The sequence below is a fragment of the Mesocricetus auratus genome, unplaced genomic scaffold, assembly GCF_017639785.1.
Source record: "Mesocricetus auratus isolate SY011 unplaced genomic scaffold, BCM_Maur_2.0 Super-Scaffold_100676, whole genome shotgun sequence".
Lineage (NCBI taxonomy): Eukaryota > Metazoa > Chordata > Mammalia > Rodentia > Cricetidae > Mesocricetus > Mesocricetus auratus.
In genome coordinates this window covers 26,057,035-26,077,873 of record NW_024429266.1, presented here as the reverse complement: position 1 = coordinate 26,077,873, position 20,839 = coordinate 26,057,035, and the positions used below count along the sequence as shown (strand labels likewise).

Below are 20,839 nucleotides of genomic sequence, written 5' to 3'. Positions count from 1 at the left end.
GTGGTCAAGGCACTTTTGGGAGCATTGTGAAAAAATGCCGAGTTGTAGGTGACCCTTCACTGTGCTTGATCAACTCCTTGTCTGGAAGGAGGACCGATCGGTCCTCTTAGGGAGCTAAAGTGCATCTCTACATCTGGAAAGGAAACTTTTCAGTTTTGCAAGATGGGTTGCATCTCACTTTCGGGTAGCTTTTCAGAACTCCTGAAAGCCTTTCAACTCTGTTCTCCCAACATGATTGAAAGGGGAAGGCAGGGCCGAGCTCTGGCAGGTGCTTGCTCACACTGTAAGAGGACAATGAATCTTTCTTTCCCTGCTTGTAAAAGCTTCCTAAAATGCCTCCCTAATGCAGCTCTGGCTACAAAATAACTCAAGAGAGAACAGCCAGATTGTTCACCACACCTCCGCCCCTCCCCTGCGGTTGCTGTAGTTCTGTCTCACAGACACAGCCACTTCCCCACTGCTCTCCCCTACACTGTAGCTCTTAGCAGGGATGTTTTTAGAAGTAGAAGTCAAGCCAGCCTTGACCCCCTTCCATGTCATACAGCGATGTTATGAGTTGTTGTGGAAGGAAAATGAACCTACCAACTTGCAGGATCACAATAGATAGGACTAGAGCTTAGTTTGTTGGGACACACACAGTGTGATTACAAGACCTCAGACAACTTGACAATGATGGTGTTGGGGACATGAGAAGGACAGGTCATTTTAACACGATCAGGAGCTTGCAAGTGCCAGCTAGGCCATCAGCTGCATTGGCTGTAATCTCAGATACCATAGAGATTTGGAAAGTTAGGTAAGCATAGTTTCTTTTGTAGACCGGAAGCACAAAACAAGCCCCTTGGCCAAGAAAAGTTTCCTGCTGTACAAGCCCAAAGTAACTGATAATTGAGATGGCCTCTGGGCAGCAACCCTGCATCAGATAGCAGGTATCTCGAAGACAGTGAAAGAGGACTGTAGCTAAAAGGGGACCTTACGATGATCTGACTATGGACACACTTCCGAGATTACAATAAGTATCCCTGTCCAACCCCACATAAGATGTTCCTAAAATATGCCTAGACACCAGGCATGTGACTGAATAAATAGACTTATGTACATAGTAAGAGTTAAATTTTCAGAGTGCTGAAAACATTAGAGGCACTACAATTATACTCTGTCTTTTCAATAGAATCTTTAACAACCCATTTCAAGCATTGTATGTTGGTAAATGTTTCATTTTTCCTTAAAAATTGACTATACTAAGCCCAATGGCTTAGCCTAAACACTGACTGATTCAGCATACCAATAACTTTCTATTTCGTCGGATAATGACAAGTTTTCCTCTCCCCCCATTAAAAAATTTTCTTTTAAAGGCTTCCATTCTCTATTCTCCAGGCATTAAATAATATATTGTGCACATCAAAATAAAGTATATGTGCTCAATAGTGCTATAACTTTTAGAATTCAAAAGTATATCTATTGAGCTGGAGAAATGGCTCAGTGTGTGAAGTACCTATACTGCACAAACATAAGGACCTGAGTTCAGATCTCATTACTGTGTAAAGACTCAGACACAGCAGTGCATCTGCGGCCACACTGTGGCCCCAGATGGGCAAATCCAAGTGCCCACATGGCAACCAACTACTGTCAGTAACTCCAGCTCCAGGAATCCAACGCCCTGTTCTGGCCTCAGGGGCCAGGCACACACAGCACTCATACACATACAAACAAATAATAAGCATGCATGACACAGAAGAAAACCCCTCTGGCTCCAGTGGTCCAAATGCTGGAAGAGAGTTGCTGTGTTTGGTTGGTTTTGTTTTTTAAAGATAATTGCAGTCAAAGGACGGGGTAACAAGAATACTACAGTAAGCCAGGCATTGGTGGCACACGCCTTTAATCCCAGCACTCAGGAGGCAAAAGCAGGCGGATCACTGTGAGTTCGAGACCAGCCTGGTCTACCCAGCGAGTTCCAGGACAGCCTCCAAAGCCACAGGGAAACCCTGTCTTGAAAAAAACAAAAAACAAAAAACAAAAAAACCAAAAAAAAAAAAAAAACTACAGTAAGGCCAAATACGATCCATCTAGTAGTTTCTCGGTGGCTCAACAGGAACTAGTGGTCCTGTATTTTCACCTGCACATCTGACACTCCCACCCGCATTCAAAATAAATAAGAAAAAGTACCTCATAGATTCCTATATATATATTCGTTCAGTAATGGGTCTTGTAATGGGTTAGAGTAATTGATGCTTATTCTATCTTCCAAGTAATCCAAATAATTATTTTAAGCTAAATAGTTTGTTTTTGCACATGTTTTTTTATTGTTATTTTTGTTTTCTCACCAGACTGATGATAATAACTAGTGCTAGCAATTGTCTTTATCTGACTTTTGCTTGCTTGAAGTACCCAGGCATTTGGAGACTTTTAACCTAGGTAAATGCTGCAACATGTGAATGAAAGAGCTAATTCTAGCCCGTGTGTAGGCGGTCCCCCTGGAAACTTAGTGAAGCCACACCGACACTCTAACACACAGTTTTCCTTTCTCTCACTGTGGATGGTGATATTCCAGAGATAAGCATTCCCGAAGACGAAATGAAAATGACTCACAGTACAGGCATGAATGGCCACATCTGGAGTTCTCTGTGTCTTTGCCTGCTCAGTAATCTTTGCTTGGGTGGCACACATCAGGAATTGTGATGTATCTTGTTGGGTGATAGATGATCCTGTGCTATCAAGCTTTATGCTGAGCTGAAGTTATTTTGGAAATAGTTTGACTCTTTTGGCCCTTGCTTCCATGTGAAGTGTGGTGAGGGCAGTGTTTAATCCAAGACTAAATATTTGTCACTACTCAGGAAAGACTTTCCCTAGTACGCTAGTCAGTGCCCTGCGGATTACACAGTCTGGGTGGGTAAGCAGTTAAGGGGCCATTTCTCTCTTAATTTTTGGGTGGTTCCCTTACTATATTCAGTATTTGGATCAATTTTCTCTCTGTAGATTCCTAGGGTTCTCTCTCTGTACACCTCTCTCTTCCCTCAGACTTTGTTCTTTGAACTATGTACTGGGTATTGACAGACTTTACTTTCTGTCACTTTGACTCCAGAAGGTCAGCACACTCAGTTTCACTCCCTGAGTCATGGCCCAGAGGCCGTCTTAAGGTAGCATTATGGGGGCTCTCATTCATTTTATTTTCATCTTTCCAGAATCACTAACCTTTGCTACCCAGCACCTAATACATTAGTTGCTTTTCTCTTTGTTATGACAAAACTTCTGAAGAGTGGTTTAAGGAAGAAAGGTTTGTTTTAAGTCACAGTTTGAGAGTAGAGACCACCGTGGTAGGGTGAGTCAAGGCAGAAGGAGGGTGAGGTGACAGACAGGTCACATGGCATCTGCCTTAGAAAGCAGAGAGAGTTGAGTTTGTTTACCTCACTTCTCTTTTTAACTGAGTCCGGGACACCAGCCTATGGGAATGTACCACCCATATCCTGGGTCTTCCCACCTCAGTGAAATCTTTTTAGAAACACCTTTGGTCACACCCAGAGGCATATTTCTGTTTATTTCAAATGCAGTCAAACTGATCAACTATTAACCATTACCTCTAGTGTCTTGAAACTATTGTTTGATGTGTTTCACCTCTCTTTTCTGTGTTGTTTCAGGCAGAGGATAAAATCAGGCCACCACCCTGACTAAGCCAGGAGTAGCAGTCAAAGCATCATGTTTGGAGTTACCTAAATTTGTATTAGGTTGCTTTCATTGTGCATTAATGCCTGTGTGGCTACAGCCGAGTTATGTAAACTCCATGTGCCTCGGTTTAGATTTTGCTAAGTGATGTAAACAAATCCTTGCTTAGTCTGGCACTGCAAGATGGGGATGAGAAGATGTGTGCAATGCAGAGGGCGTGCTAAACAGAGAGGTAAGTAGCCGGGGAGTGTGGAAGGGAAGGCTCTTCACAGCAGACCGCACGGTGAAGACAAGGAGGTGTGCAGAGGAGACACAGAAATGGCAAGGGACGGCTCTTGGGTAAAGAGGGTGGAAAAGAGTGTAAGGGAGAAAATGATCAGGGTGGAGGAGAATGGAGGAAAAAGAAAGAGAAAGAGAAAAAAGTCTATGGCCAAGAAAGATAATACAGTGGGAACAGCAATGTTCAGCCTAGAAGAAAGTGGGGTTTGAACTCAAACCTGCATAAAACAATCCAGGCTAATTCAATTTTTAGCTTAACTTTTCTTATTTACTGAGTGTTTTCTACTCACCCAAGTATGTTTTAAGAGTAGGGTCATTACATGATCTTACTGAATAATTAGACATTCTTAGGAAATTGTATTGAATATTCATCTGAAAGTGAATGTTTTGTAAGTTATAAAGTAGCTGACATTTCAAAAGGGGAATAATAGAAATCGTTGTCAGTACCATTTTAAATTCATCTTACTCTACATTCAGGCTCTATTGCATAAACAGCACTAAGCTACAAATACTTGCTTTAAAAGTTTTAGAATTTGTGTTTCCCTTTTTCAGTTTATCCTTTTCGATCCTATCTTCTTCCTGCTTCTTTACTTATTTCGGGAAAGTTTAAGAAGTATCTCACATCAAGGTGGTGATGGCACACGTGCCTTTAATCCCAGTACTTGGGAGGCAGAGGCAGGCAGATCTCAGTGAGTTTAAGACCAGCCTGGTCTACAAAGTGAGTTCCAGGACAGCCAGGATTGTTATACAGAGGAAACCCTGTCTTGAAAAATCAAAACAAAAACAAACAAAAACCCCTCGGTATTATTATTATTATTATACAACTATGATGCTTTTCCAAGAATGCAGATTCCTTGGCCCTACTTCTGGACAGTGCATTTATAAAATATGGCCAGGAAAATGTGCTTTTCAAAGCTTTCCATCAATTCCAAGGACCATTCCCAGCAGGGAACCACAAGCCTCCAGCATATGAGAATCAAGTCAGTGAAAAACCCCTCTTCTAGTGGAGCTTATCGTGTAGCATGTATTAAAACAAACCAGAAAAGCCCCAGCTGACTAATAGAGGCACTGGAGAACAGTGGTTGTGTTCCCTGCAAAGTGTGACGTTATTCAGATCCAGTCAGTTGTCACCACATACGACTTGCGCTTGCCGCATTATCAAATGTTTATAGAACAAAATTGCTGATTGTGGATGAAACCTCACAGTTTACATTGAAAAAGTAATTTGTGGGTCTGGGTGTCCAGCTCGGAGGTGGAGCATTAACATAGCATGGACAAGACCATAGTAGGTTCAGTCTCTGTCACTGCAGAAAGAAGGAGAGAGGGGTGGGGGAGAAACAGATACGGAAAACTGATGTCTAAAGCAAACACAGGCAAGGTCCACCGCAGAGCACCCGGGCTGGCAAATTCTGCCTGTTCCAGCCAGACTGTATTGGAAGCAAAGACAGAAAGGTGCGTAGAAAACTCGAGGATGGCAAACAAACAAAAGCAGAGAAAAAAAAAAGTGACACAGACACTTGGGTTCTGAGAGTGAATTTTTTAATCTAGATTTCTTCTATTTGTTTGTTGCTTCTGGACTTCAGTATAACTGCAAGGCAACCTTATGTCCTTACAATAAGTCACCTCTTTGCTTAAGCTTTAACTGCAAACACAGTCTGTCTTCTGTTATCTTCCTCATCAAAGGGCTGACTATGACCAAGCCCTCAGGAAATATTATCTGCTCCTCTGCATATGTGCGTGTGGTGTCTGTCAGTCACATCAGATGACACTGGCATGTGATTTTGATTGACTGTTCACCAGTAAATCCCTTTCGGGGGGGCTTTAGGGTAACTCTATGCACTTTGGAAACAACCGGAGTCTCCCTGGGTACAGTTTGCAGAAATACAGAGACCTCTCAAACTGTTTTAGATAGCTTAGCACTGAGAACAGGCAGGAAGCAGGGAGCATTATGGGATGCTGCCATCAGGCATTGACTTTATCTGAGCCAGGGTGGGCTTGGCTGTTTCAAATGGATCTCAAGGATGTCCCAACTTCCAAGCTAGATCAACCTATGTTGCACCCCAAAGTTTCCATCATGCTGCTTTATCTTCCTTGAATTGGGGAAATAGGTAGGGAATAGGAGACCCAGAACCACTCAGTGAAGTTCAGTCTACACATGGCTTCCCTAATTTTCTTTGTTGCACAGCAGTGAACAAACATTCCTGCCAAATCCAGCTTCCATGTGGCTTCTTTGTAAAGTGGCAGAGGTGGCCAGATTAGGGGGTGGACCCTCAGAGGCTATTTAACAATACAGACACTTTGTAATTACAGGCCTCTAACTTAAAACATTCCGAGTGCTCCATGAACGGCTTTAGATGCTAATGTGATTTTCAATGCATAAATGAGCACTGTGTTTTCTAATGTGCACACCTGGAATCTGTGGGCTGTTGCTTAGCCAACCAGGGGCCATTCGGGTTTAGATCTGGCCATTTCTTTGAAGCAAGTACTTCATAGACAGGCAAGACCACCTCCCACCTGCATATGCTTCCTGGATTCTTTGTATTAATTTTGAAAGGAGAAGTCACATGAAAAAACAGGGCAAGTGCACTCATGTGGAAGAGGCTCCCTGAGGAGCCCAGCTCTGTGGCTACAGGTCAGAAAACTTTAGATTTAAAAAATCTATAACTTCAGGGCTCAAACTAAGTGTTCTGGAGAATCTACTGCTACATTAAAAAACAAAAACAAACAAATCAAAACAAAACAAAAAACCCCTGAAAGTTAGAAATGAAGACCACAGCCACCCAAAGTATTAATACATGCTACTACATGGATGAGCTTCAAAACAAAACAAAACAAAACAAAAATGTTAAATGAAAGAATTCGCATACAAGAGAGTTGATATATATGGAATATCCAGGTTAATGTAAATTCATACAGACAAAGCAGATTTGTGGTTGCCAGGAGCTGAGGGAGAAGGGCCTAGAGGGTGACTGTTAGATGTGCGTGGTGCTTCCTTTGGGGCTGATTAAAAAAAAAGACTTGAGGATTAAACAGACGTGGTGATTGCACAGTTTTGAAAGTGCTAAATGCCAGAGAATTCTATGCCTTGAAATGACCACATTTATGTTAGATGCATTTATCTCTATTTTTTAAAAGTCACACTTTTATCGAATGTCTATTTTTGTAGGTCAGGATTTCTGGAAATCCTCAGTGGGATTCTGCTACAGTTGAGGAAGGTGACAAGTAGAATTCAGATGTTCACTGGGCTGCTGGGAGAATCCAAAGTAGCTTTGTCCCTGTCCTGGCAGCTTAAGAGGGGACAACGGGGGAGTGGGTTAAACTGGGCTCCTGTCACTCTCTGCATGTCCTCTCAGAGCCTCTCCACATGGTACCTCCAGCAGTCTTCTCTTGTGACAGCTTAGGGCTCCAAAAACCAAAGCAGAAACTGTCAGTCCCCATAAAGGCCAGCTCCAAACTGGTATGGCATCTGTTGATGAAGGAAAACAAACTTTTCCTGAATCAAGAGGAGGGACAACCAACCCCTTCTCTTAACAGGAATGTCAAAAAAAGCTAAGCCTTCTTTGATTTCCTTGCTCAGGTTCCTTTCATTGGTGAAGTGATCTGTTTCTGTTGTTGAAGCAGCACAAAACTCAGGTCTTGGATTCTTGTCAGTGTGGAGCAGCTGCATGTTAAAGTTAGTGGCAACAACTCATGATTAATATTTACTGTGAGTACTCATGGCAGACAGAACTTTATTCTACACACACACACACACACACACACACACACACACACACACACACACACACGGAATTCACTCAGACAATAGCATTTGAGATACTGGCTCTTTTGGGGCGTGGCCTGAGGTGCTATGTATGGACTGATGTGGAGAGAAGGGCATGCTTTCTCTTTTGTGTGGTGTTCAGAGATCTGATGGCAACTTCCAGTGCCCCTGGGCAGAAGACCAAGCTCTCTACCTTATTGTGGTGTGGTATTCCCCAAATAAATATTTGATATCCCTTTATTCTGGGCTTTCATGGACTCTCATACCATTTGCTTTATAGATATATAGATGATATAGATATAGGTGATATACATATAGATATATCTCCACCACTACAATCTTAGTTTCATTCAATCTGATTGGGCTGTTCTGGATGTGAATCAAGAGAGGTCTAGCAGATGAAATCAAAGAAATCTATGGCAGAACTGAGGTCCTCTGTGGGGTGTGAATCTGGCTTGGTCACCTTGACTGAAGTGCTAGATCTCAGCATGGCAGGTTGCTTCAGGGTTTCAAGTCCTACACCCTTCTGGGTCCATCTTCTGTTTTCTTGGTATGTTCCTCACTACTTCTTCCTGCCCTGGACCCTGGACCCTGGGATCCTGACCAGAAGTAGTGAAGTCTGATATGGGTCTCTTTCCAGCTTCTTGGAACCTTCCTCGAGGTTCTGCTATCAGTGTCCAACACAGATACAGTTGACTGTAGCAGTCTCTCTCAAAGGTGTGGCTCACCAGAGGAAACCTAAGGGTTTTCACAGCAGTGACTTTTGGCCCTTTTCACTCTGTTCAGGACTCCAGTTTCTCACATCTATGGCACTCCTGAAAGTAGTTCCTAAGCCCACTTTGGTAAATTAAGCAAGATTAGGTTTTTCGAGACAGGGTTTCTCTGTATTGTCTTGGAAGCTGTCCTGGAACTCGCTTTGTAGACAGGCTGGCCTGGAACTCACAGAGATCCACCTGCCTCTGCCTCCCGAGTGTTGGGATTAAAAGCATGTGCCACCACCGGCTCAAATAGCAGTTGTTTTTTTTTTTTTTTTTTTTTTGGTTTTTTTGGTTTTTTTTTTTTTTTTTTTGGTTTTTCCGAGACAGGGTTTCTCTGTATTGTTTTGGAGGCTGTCGGTCCAGCCCGGCCTCGAACTCACAGAGATCCGCCTGCCTCTGCCTCCCGAGTGCTGGGATTAAAGGCGTGCGCCACCAACGCCCGGCTGGCCACAAGTCTTAATTTAGCTAAGAAACCAAGTGGTCCCTGGAGATCCTCAGTTTCTAGAGTTTATGTTTTTTTTTTTTTTTTTGAGGCAGGGTTTCTCTGCGTTGTTTTAGAACTCGATCTGTAAACCAGGCTGGCCTTGAACTCACAGAGATCTGCCTGCCTCTGCCTCCTGAGTGCTAGGATTAAAGGCGTGTGCCACCAACGCCCGGCAAGTTTCTGTTTTTAGGCAGTACTCTTGTGTACAGAGTCAGGGGTTGGCTATCATGACCAATAGAATATAGCTTAAGTGACACTGTGGTTTCAGACAATTAACACAACACTTTTGATTCTTCTTTAAGTTATTGGAATCTGGGAGGGGCTATCCACTCACTGTGAGGGCACTACAGTAATGCCACACAGAGACATACAGACAATGACTGACACCAACCAGAAGTCATGTGAGTGAACCACTTTGAAGGGGATCCTCCAGCCATAGGGGAGCCTTCTGATGATGCAGGCTCATCTCAGTCTCTGGCCTTGAACCAGAGCAATAATACAGCCTGAACTCACAACCTGCAAGAACTGTGGACTAATATGGTAGCAGATAGCTAATATAATAATATCCAATATGGGGACATTGTGAGCCCGTGGGGAGTCCAGGAAGCTTTGAGTGAGTGTATAGAGGATGAAGTCCTGTGTGGCTAAGCAAGGACCCAATGCCTCAGACACATGGAAATGGCAGAGCCTTCTTATGGTCTGAGTGGGAATGTTGGCAGTGTGTACAAACACAGCTTCTTCTTCCCAGATGACTGCATTCTGAGACTTCTCACATACAGAGACCTCCTACAGAGATAATCTAACCTGTGTCCCTGTGCTGTACATCATATAATTGCCAAAGGTTCCAGGTTGTTGTTGCATAACTGGTGCTGTCCCATCAGAGTGAGCGCAGGCCACCCAACCCCTGCTTTTCTGCATGTGTGTTTGCCCTTCCCTCTTTCCCTCGCCACCCTAGTCGGGGTTCTAGGACCAAGCCATACAGGATGCAGCAAAAGCCAGCTTGTGTTTGGCTGATGTCAATTCTGAGTGCCCATATCCAAAGATCAATTCATGTGGGAACACCAGACCTTGAGCAGAGACCCACTTCCCCTTCTGCCTGGGAGTAGGCAGCTGTAGACAATGTTTACTAAAAACAATACAATGCCTGGGGGCATTAAGTTCCTGGAAAAGGCCTGCCCGAAGAAACCACCCTGACCTCGACCTTGTCCAAAGACTAACCACCTCTTCTGCCACGCCCAGATCAGTTTCTGGGGTCAGAGCAGAACCAGCCAGGGTAGAGGAGAGAGCAGAAGCTTCTCTGGTGGGAGCCTTTCTTAGGAAGTTTTCTTGAACCTTTTTGGAGCCTGCTTAAAGTTTTCTTTACATCGTTGAAAGAGTCTCTGTGTTGTCAATCCCCGACACCCTCCGCACGTTCTCGGACACAGGCCGCGCAGCAGACGCGACAATTGGAGGTCCTACCGAGATCGTGAAAGCGAGGTAAGTGGACGGGGTTGTCCCTTTTGCCAGCTAGGGACAGATGGAGGAAAATAGGAAAAGAAACAATGGGAAATAGTCCCTGGAAGTTTAAATTACAGTATCACGTAAAAAAGTTGCTTGAAGAACAGGGGACTACAACCATGGCAGGCCTTTTAAAATGGATTGAACGAGGGAGCCCATGGTTCATTACTGGGGAAGGCTTAAATGTCCCAGATTGGGAGGATGTTTGCTATGATATTCAGAGAGCCGGATGTTGGTGGCATACGCCTTTAATCCCAACACTCGGGAGGCAGAGATAGGAAGGAATGAGGCCATCCTGGTCTATAGAGCGAGTTCCAGGACAGCCTCCAAAAGGATAGAGAGAAACCCAGTCTCAAAAAAAAAAAAAAAAAGAAATAAAAAAAGGGTAAAATAAGAAATAAAATAAAAAATCTCCAGTCTTTCGCCTGATCCACTGAGGTCAGGAAAGTAAAGGGGAACTGAGAGATCTAAAAGGCTAGCCAGTAAGGCTATGTGGATGTGTTAAAAAGGGGTACCAAGCTAGGGGTACCGGATTAAATCTCCAGGCCTTCGCCTGACAAAGGTCAGGAAAGGGGACCCTGAGAGATTGCCCTCAGTTGGAGGGGGGGATTGGATTAAATCTCTAGGCCTTAGCCTGACACTAAGGTCAGGGGAAAAAGGGGAACCCAGAGATTGCCCTCAATTGGAGGGTGGATTGTGTAAATCTTAAGGCTTTTTGCATGAGGGAACATCCTGGGTTGAAAGTTGGATTGAAAATGGGTGAATAGCCGGGCGTTGGCAGCACACGCCTTTAATCCCAGTACTCGGGAGACACAGGCAGGCAGATCTCTTGAGTTCAAGGCCAGCCTGGTTTACAGAGCAAGTTCCAAGACAGCCTCCAAATAATACAGAAAAAAAAAATTGGTAACAAGCTGGGCGGTGGTGGCACACGCCTTTAATCCCAGCACTTGGGGAGGCAGAGGCAGGCGGATCTCTGTGAGTTCGAGGCCAGGCTGGACTGACAGCCTCAAACAATACAGAGAAACCCTGACTTAAGAAAAAAAAATGGGTGAAAAAAAATTTGTAACAGTAAAGAGGTACTGGTATTAAGTAAAGAAAAAGAAAAAGACAAAGGTATATGGAATGAAAAATTTTGTTTACATTTAAGTTCTATTTTGTGAGTCATCTCTAAAAACTTTTGGCCAAAAGCTTGGCCTCTCTACCTTGCATCTACAGTTACAAGGAGTAGGTACAGCTGTACCCCATGACTGTAGCTCAAATGGAGGAATGATAAAGAACATACAGGACTTTTTAACCCTTTTAGTTCAAGGATTGGCTGGAGTTGTTCTTTTACATAGATTTCAATTAAGGAAGCTTCATTGCAACAGACTAATCATGACCTAGGGAAAAAGGATGACTGAAAGATGCATGTATGTTCTGAATGTATGGTGTGGCCACACCGGTATGTATGAAATGTGATTGTGAATGCGTGAGTGTGAACTGCTTATATGATTAAAAGGATACTTAAATCCCTTCAAAAATAGTTAAGAAGCTACCTAGATTGCTTTAAATATAGACAAAAGGAACATCCAGCCAGTCTGTTAATGTTTTAACAGAAAAATTTAAGATGCAAACGAGGCCTTGTCAGCTAGTGAGAGCTCTACAGGTTAGATTGGGAAAGACTGCTCACAGACTTCAAATAATTTTCAAAAGTTATTTGGACACAGTATAGTTTACAATCTTTGAGTGATTTTCAGAAGTTTTTGGGAAGTATTCAAAGGATATGTCCTTTTTAATGGACATCTACAAATAATCTAAGTAGTAATCCCAATTTACCTAGATAGTCAACCAAGGAGGGTAGACAAATCCTTCTACTATTATGGTCCAGCTTCAACAGTTCAAAAAAATTTTTTTAGAAAATAAAAAAGGGGGAATAATGTCCCCAGTCCCCATATGACTCATCAAATAATACACTCCTCATTTAAAAATTTTATAATGTGAATGCCAGTGAGCTTCAGACAGATTCTGGCATGATGGAACTTGAACAACCATTGCTCAGGTCAAATGGAGACATCCATGCACTAAACAGTGGAGAAGACCCTAATTTGGGGTCGAGGGCATGTTTGTGTTTTCTTGTAGGAAAAGAATAAAAGCTTCGGCATGGAGCAGAGAAAAACTGGACCTGAGACCATGGGAGTCTACCTAAGCCAGTTTGAGTGAGATCTCCTAAATCAGTGTTCCTGACCCTTGCTGTCATCGAATCTAGAGCCCAAGAAAGAAAGAAAACAGTCGGTTCGAGATTTCCAGTTTCTCAACAGACCTGCTGCATCAACCTTCCGGACCCATGAGTTTTCATCGTGAAGCCAACAGAGAAAAAAGGACCCATTTAAAACATTTGGACATTGGTATGGACTGTGATGAGGGGCAAAAGCCTCTTTTCAGTAATTGAACAGGACATGGTCACTTGAAATATCAGACTTGATGGTTCCTGTTTCTGGAATCACGACTAGGCCAGTGTATTTTTCTAGAGAGGTGCAACTTGTCCTAATGCGACAAAAAGGAGACTTTGACTCAAGTTGCATAATCAGCTGACGTTGAATCAACAAACTGCATCACCACAGGAACAAATTGGTGCTCTGTGGATAGTGCAACAAGCCTATTGTTCATATTTTTCATAATGCTACATGTGTAACATCAATGATTGTACCTAATGTATCTGTGCAAGTGCACTTTCTAAATGCTTTCCTGAGCAGATCTTGGAACAATTGTAAACTTTATCAAATTGTAAATGTAAATCACATGCGGGTTACCCTTGTAACAGAATGTAAATCACGTGTGGGTTACCCTTGTAACAGACGAAGGCTGGTAGAATGTTATGGCCCAGATCTGGTGATGGGTACGGTGATGGAGAGGCGCTATGTCAATGGGGGTCCTGGAAATGGTGGCAGTGGCGGTAGGCATTCTGGCTTTATGCCGGGCTCAAACGTGCCTTGTCCCAGAGGCAAGAGATCCGTAACCAAGTATTGCTTAGCCTAGCCCATGGCAATCCCGATAGCCATGAAGGTTGGTTACAGATGATTTAAAGTTGGGGTGCTCTGATGACGGGCCACCTGTGGGGAAGACCCCTCCCGCCTAAGACAGGGGTTCAAGGTCCCCCAATGACGGGAAAGGGAGGGTGACCCTACTTGACCTAAGCCAGGAGTGCCTCATTTAAAAATAAAAAGGGGTGAATTGTGGGAACACCAGACCTTGAGCAGAGACCCACTTCCCCTTCTGCCTGGGAGTAGGCAGCTGTAGACAAGGTTTACTAAAAACAATACAATGCCTGGGGGCATTAAGTTCCTGGAAAAGGCCTGCCCGAAGAAACCACCCTGACCTCGACCTTGTCCAAAGACTAACCACCTCTTCTGCCACGCCCAGATCAGTTTCTGGGGTCAGAGCAGAACCAGCCAGGGTAGAGGAGAGAGCAGAAGCTTCTCTGGTGGGAGCCTTTCTTAGGAAGTTTTCTTGAACCTTTTTGGAGCCTGCTTAAAGTTTTCTTTACATCGTTGAAAGAGTCTCTGTGTTGTCAATCCCCGACACCCTCCGCACGTTCTCGGACACAGGCCGCGCAGCAGACGCGACAAATTCAAACTGGCTTTATTTATTTATTTTATGAACGACGCATCGATGGGGGACTGTTAGAGGTAGAAGAGAGATCTGAAGTGTACGCAGGCACAGAGAAGAAAAAGCCAGAGAGTGTGTAGTCCTGTGGTGAACACACAGTCCTATGCCCCTGTTGCTGTGTTAAACACCATGACTGTAATCAAGCCAGGGAGGAAAGTGTTCATTTGACTGACCCTTCCACGTCTGAGTGCATCACTGAAGGAAGCTAGGATAGGAACTCAAACAGGAACCTGGAGGAGAAGCTGGCGAAAGGGTGCTGAAAGGTCATGAAAGGATGCTGCTGGCTTGCTCTTTATGGCTTGCTCTACCTGCTTTCTTAGTGAACCTAGGGTCACCAGCCCAGAGGTAGCACCACCCACAATGGGCTGGGTCCACTCCCATCAATCACTAGTTTAGAAAATGTCCTACAGCTGGATCTTATGGACATTATGGAGGCTTCTCAGCTGGGGTTCCCCCATTTCAGATGACCCTGGCTTGTGTCAAGGTGACATAAAACTTGCCAGCACAGCTCCCGCTTCAACAAGTGTCTGAGAAGGGGTACTTTGGTGATCTAATGAAAATGGATGATTTGTACTGATTGTGTCTGCTTTTAAAACAGAGACATTATTCTTGGACTGGGGTGAGGAAACGAAGGTGCCTCCCAAACTGTGAGTGGGCATTGCTTAAGGACTGCTAATAGTCACACAATATGCTGTGAAACAGCTTATGGATTAACTGGGGGTGGGGAATCCAGTTTTACTGGCTTTACTGCTAATTATATCCTCTTAGGAGAGGGAACAGCTGGGAAAAGGCCAGAGAAAAAAAGAGTCCAAACTCATTTGTAAACTTGTGTTGTTTTCAGTTTAGGATTCGTTGCATACATAATCTCTTGAGACAGTAGTCTAGAACACCATCTGTGTGTCAGGTTATAATCGTGGGACATTCGACAGGGGACATGTGCATGAACTTGGAGGCAGTGCTTGCCTCAGTCGGCTCTATGGGGGTTCAGTGGACACTACCAGACAGGGTCCTGGTGTTTCGGTGCCTTAGAGAAGGCATGAAGCATTGCTGTGCGAGTATAGAGGAATTCTCTGGCCCTCTGTGGAAAAAGTTGAGGAACCTGTCCAATTTCATCCTCACTCCTCCGTTCCTCTAGTGACCCATGGCCATTCTGATGCTCTTCTGTGCATTGTCTTCCCCACAGCGGCCGTCCCTTCAATTCCAGGGATGCATGCGATTCCCAGTTTCTTCAGAATGTGTGCTCCTATGCCACCCACTTCATGTGCCTTAAACCCCTCCGCTTAGCATCTCATCCTTGGCTGCTCATTTCCTATAATAAACACCTCTCTTAGAGCAGCCCAGACTATAAAGGCTTTATCTTAATTATTTCTGAGGCTATTAAAAAAAAACCCAAAACCAAAACACTCTGACAAAACCAAATTAACAAAGGAAGGCTCACAGCACAGCATAATGGGGAAGTCATGATGGCAGGCACTGGAAGCAGCTGGTCACATTGTTCCTGCGACTGGGAAGCAGTGAGTGGTGGATGCTCCCACTCAACGTCCCCCCCCCCCACCTTTCTCTCTTTATGTGCAGATTTGGACCCAAAGAAATGTTCCTGTCTCCTTTAGGATTGGTTGTAAGGCCAAGCAATGGTGCTGTACTTTTTAGGGTTCAGTCTTCTCACCTTAATTAGCTTAATCTAGATAATCCCCTAAGGGTGTACCCCAAGGCTGCCTCCTATGTGATTCTTGATCCTCTTAAACTGACAGTCAATATTAACCTCACAAGATTGTAGTTTTCCCAGACAATCTCCAGGTAGGCTTAAGTTCAGAAATATCTGCCAGGCCCATAGCCTCCCTGCAAACATTTTTGCTGACCATCATTCGTTGCATGTATCAGGCAGACAAGTCTCTCTGTCTGTAACTGACTGAGCTGGCTAGCTTACAGTGAAACCACTGAGAATGTTATCTCCCAGAGACAATGGCTCTACATGCTAAATGTTTGAGACTTCCCTTTCCAGTGTGAAAGTATAAGAAGTGGAAGACACACACAGGAAACATGGGCTAGAGATGTGAAGTCACGTATGTCATAAGACTGCAAACTGTGAGAAGAAGAATCCCAAGTAGCAATCTAGATAGAGCAATAGAAGACAAGACCAATGGTCAGATGCTGCTAAGTGGAGGTAGGCGCCTTCTCAGTAGAATGACTTCAGTTCCCAAACAACCTTTATGGAATGCCTGTTTCATGGCGGCACCTCTGTGCTTGTATTTCCAGATAGAGTGATTATAATCCATTCTTGCTTAGTGTGTTTGGATGACAAACCTTTTTACACAATCTGAAACTCTAACACATAACTCTAACATGCACCCTGTGGTAGTTTGAATGTAATTGGCCCCCATAATCTCATAGGAAGAGGCACTATTACAAAGTATGGCTTTGCTGGAGGAAGTGTGTCACTGTGGCGGAGGGCTTTGAGGTTTCCTGTGTCCAGGATACCAGCATCTAAGTTGACCTCCTCTGGCCTTCAAGATGTAGGACCATCAGCTACTTCTCCAGCACCATGTCTATCTGCACACCACCATGCTCCCCGCCATGAAGATAATGGACTGAACCTCTGAGTTGTAAGTAAGCCATCCCAATTAAATAAAGAAACCCTAACTAAGACAACCTATCAGTAACCAGGCTTCTGCAACTCCCGAAGGCATCTCTGATCTGCCACCTCCCTCTTCTGTCCTCTTTGAGGTTTAGGTTCTTATTCTTTTTCATTCAGACTATTCTGTGAGCATCTTAATTTGTCTCCAGTTTGCTATAGTTTACATATGAAGTGTAACCTCCAGAAGCCTTGTCCCTATTCTGATGTCTTTAAGGAATGATGTTATGTTACTGGACAATGAAAGGAAGGACATCCCTGTCACAAAGTGTCAAAGAGCCTGCCTGAATTTTGTTCACATTCTGGCATTTGATGGAAGGTAGAAATTGCAAAGGAAGCAGCCAGACATTTAGCTCAGCAGATGGCTAAGAGTAGGGTAGGTTGGTTCCTTCTCAGTACCTACAGTAAGATGCAGGGGGATACAAATGACCTGTGTACAGAATTGTTAAGACAGAGGAACCAGGAGATAAGATTGGAAGAGTCTCAGCCTGTGTATAACACACACACACACACACACACACACACACACACACACACACACAATGGTAAAGCCTGCTGAGAAGGAACATTAGCAGGAGTCAGACTAGCCATTTACTGAAAAGATTAGCATAAATGTGAAGCATTTGCATCTCAGCGGAAGTCAGGAAGAGAGGTGTGATTACCTGGCAGGACAGCAGGCAGGCACCAAGGGGAACAGCAAAAGGCAAGGGAACACCCACCGGAAGGCTGAGGATGTGCTTCTCTTAAAGGCAACAGAAGTGTTGAGCCCAAATTCTGAACCTCCAAATCACCAAGAGGCCCATTTTGATGCAAAAGCAAAGAGTCTTTTATTGTAGTCGTTTAACGAGCTAACCCCATTAGCACAGGCCTTTCATCCACCCACCAAAGCAGATGGCTGGAGAAAAGACCCCAAGAGACCATGAGGCAGGGATCCTATAGGGCAGGGTAAGGGGGGTGTTTAGGGGGTACCCAACAGTCTCAGGATTGGTGCCTGCACTTCCAGGCTTAGATGACCTGCTCTGGGCTGATTGGTCAGCTGGTTGTTATGGCCCATAGGCCCTTCCAGGGCGGTTGCTATGTTCTGCATGTCACTGTTGTGCACTCGGGTAGTAAAGCACACCCAGATCCAGATCCGTAACACAGTTCCGCCAGCTAACTTTTGATTGGTTCTTTGACATGAGGAGGGCATGGTCCCTTCAGGAGACAACTCCTACCCTCTCCCAACCCCCACCCAAAATGACTAAAATGTGGTCATTAGGGCCACACTCAGTTTCTACAGAGCAGAAGCCTCTGTCAACACCCATGGGACAGCACTTTTGAGAAGAGCCTTTTGCTACTCCAGAAGGCTGAGAGGGCAGGTCTTGAGCATTGAAATTTCATAGGATTTGCCTGGGCAGGTCTGGACTAATCAGCTTTTAAAGCATATCCATGGTTGTCCCCTTCACAACCATTGGCAGTCCATTCAATCACTGCTTTAGAAGCACCAATTTATTTGACTTCCCATGTTCGCAGCTGGAGAAGAATTTTGCTTGAGAATTAGTCACTTCGAAAATCTTAACCATACACCTAATTAAATGGATATTAGATGTGCCAGGCAGTGGTGGCACACGCTTTTAATCCCAGCACTTGGGAGGCAGAGGCAGGCAGATCTCTGTGAGTTCGAGGCCAGCATGGTCTACAGAGTGAGTTCCTGGACAGCCTCCAAAGCCGCAGAGAAACCCTGTCTCGAAATCCCCCCCCAACCAAAAAAAGATATTAGGTGCGACATAGGGCTACAGAGGTGATTGAAATCACTGATTGAAATGGGGGAAGTAAGGGTGGAATGTTACAGACCTTTGTCTCCACCAATTGATAAATTGAAATCCTAACTCCCAGGGGAATGGGATTAGTTGGTGAGGACTTTCGAAGTACTTACAAGAGAACAGAACCTTCAGGAAAAGGATTAGTGCCCTCATAGGAAGAGATCTAAGAAGGCTCATCTCTTCTCTCTGCTTTCCACATGTGAAGACTACTGACTCATCGAGAAGATGACCGGCTACAAGAAAGAGAGCCCTCACTGGACACCAGGTCTACCAGTACCTTCGTCTTGGACCTCACTGCCTCTAGAACTGTGAGAATAAAAGTCTTCAGTATTTTGTTATAGCAATCCAAATAGAGTGAGACAGTTTCTATTGAAGTCTATTCAGGGGTGCAGGATATATAAGTACACTACAGGTACTAGGCAGCTGCCTTTCCTGGACCACTTATTCAGTCATTCCACCAAATGCTAAAGACCTCAAATTTACATCACCAAAAGACATTTTCTGAAGTCTAGGCTATCAAACGAGGCCGAAGGCCACATCACCTGCTGGCTCTTTCTCAACTTTCAGTCAGCACAGAAGTCCAGGGCATAGACTCTGGAGACTGGACTGCCTAGGTTCTGCCCTGGCCCTGAACATTGGTGTCTATGAATATATTGTTGTGCCTCAATACCTAGAATGAATGGCAGAACATGACAGTGTCTAATCCCTAGATTCTATGGGGGAACTGGATGAGTTCAACAGACACAAAGTAAATGCAGTAATACTTGTTCCACAATAAGACTTAAATATATTAGTAACTAACCAACCCTGAGCTTGTCGTTGTGTTACCTTTGTTATTAGTATTGTCCCGTTCCAAGGTTTCTGCTCTCAACCTTGCAGTATCATCTTAGGATACTGCGCAGTGGAGCCTTGATTAATTAGTAGCAGAGCGAGCGTTCCTCCTCTGTGTAGTTGCTATGCTCTGGATGTAGTGTCTCTCCCCCTGGAGCTGTGGGCTGGTTGGATAGGAATGCAGTGCGGCAGCAGAGTGTTTGCCTAGTATCTAGCAGTCCAAGGCCCTAGCCTCATTCCCCAGACAACAAAACAACACAAGGCAACTGTGCGCTGTGACTCAGCTCTCCATCAAGCTACCAGCTGCTTCTTGCCTGTAGGATGGGGCTTTGCTTTCTACCAGTAGCTCACACAAAACCCTGCTCCAAATACATACAACCAATGCATAGAGTTAAATGTTTCAATGAATGAATTCATGAAAATTGTCACTGAACCAACTAACTTCTCAATCTTTCTTCTCCTTCCAAATAAAGCACAATTTAGAATTTGTTTAAAAGTTTTTTGTTTGCTTTTTTAGACAGGGTTTCTCCATGAAGCTTTGGAGCCTGTCTTGGAATTCACTCTGTAGACCAGGCTGGCCTTGAACTCAGAGATCCGTCTGCCCCTGCCTTCTGAGAGCTGGGACTAAAGGCATGTGCCACTACAGCCCAGTTAAAAAAATTTTTATAACATTTAGTGTGTGTGTGTGTGTGTGTAAGAGAGAGAGTGAGAGAAAGATCACACACTCACACCATGGGCATGCCACGTATGGGTGTCAGAGGACAACTTGTGGAAGCTAGATGTCTCCATCTCTCCTTGTAGCTTGTGTAGGTCCTAGGGATCAAATCCAGGTTGTGTGGCTTGGTGGCAAGTACTTCTACCCACTAAGCCATTTGGCTGGCACCTATATAATTTTTTAATAAAAACATCCTTTGGTATTCATCGGGGTTAGACACTCCTAGCCAATACTAAAATGGAAATTTGCACAATTATGAAAAATGATGCAGTATCTGCATCTATCCTATACATTCTAATTGATCTATAAGGATGCTATGTAGTTAACAATGACAAGAAACTTTTATATGTTTACTGTGTGTACAATTACTTTTTGCATGTTTTTTAGTATTTTACTTACAAAAATATTTAATGTCTGCTGTAGAAAGTTATTTGTTAATACACACACAGAGTTTCCACAATATCTCTTAGTGTGGCCTTTCCAGAAAAAAAGTTCTCAGTTTTGAGTATATACTCTTAATATTTCACATTTTTAACAGTTTAGGAATCTTCTAGACTTGTAGAAAATGACTGAAAGTAGTACTGAGTTCCCATATGCCCACCCAGTTTCTCCCTTTAATTGACATTTTACATTTGTCACAATTACTGATTCCTTTTTTTTTTTTTTTTTTTTTTTTTTTGGTTTTTCGAGACAGGGTTTCTCTGTAGCTTTGGAGGCTGTCCTGGAACTCACTTTGTAGACCAGGCTGGCCTCGAACTCACAGAGATCCGCCTGCC

At 44.0% G+C, this 20,839-nt stretch overlaps 1 long non-coding RNA gene across 1 annotated transcript; it reads right to left on the bottom strand.

The window, feature by feature from the left end:
- Positions 1–6,810: 6,810 nt before the first annotated feature.
- On the bottom strand, positions 6,811–19,499 carry LOC121136927. Its single transcript, XR_005874116.1, has 2 exons — positions 19,346–19,499; positions 6,811–7,597 (listed from the first exon to the last, which is right to left on the bottom strand). It is a non-coding gene; the product is annotated as an uncharacterized LOC121136927 (long non-coding RNA).
- Positions 19,500–20,839: the final 1,340 nt, after the last annotated feature.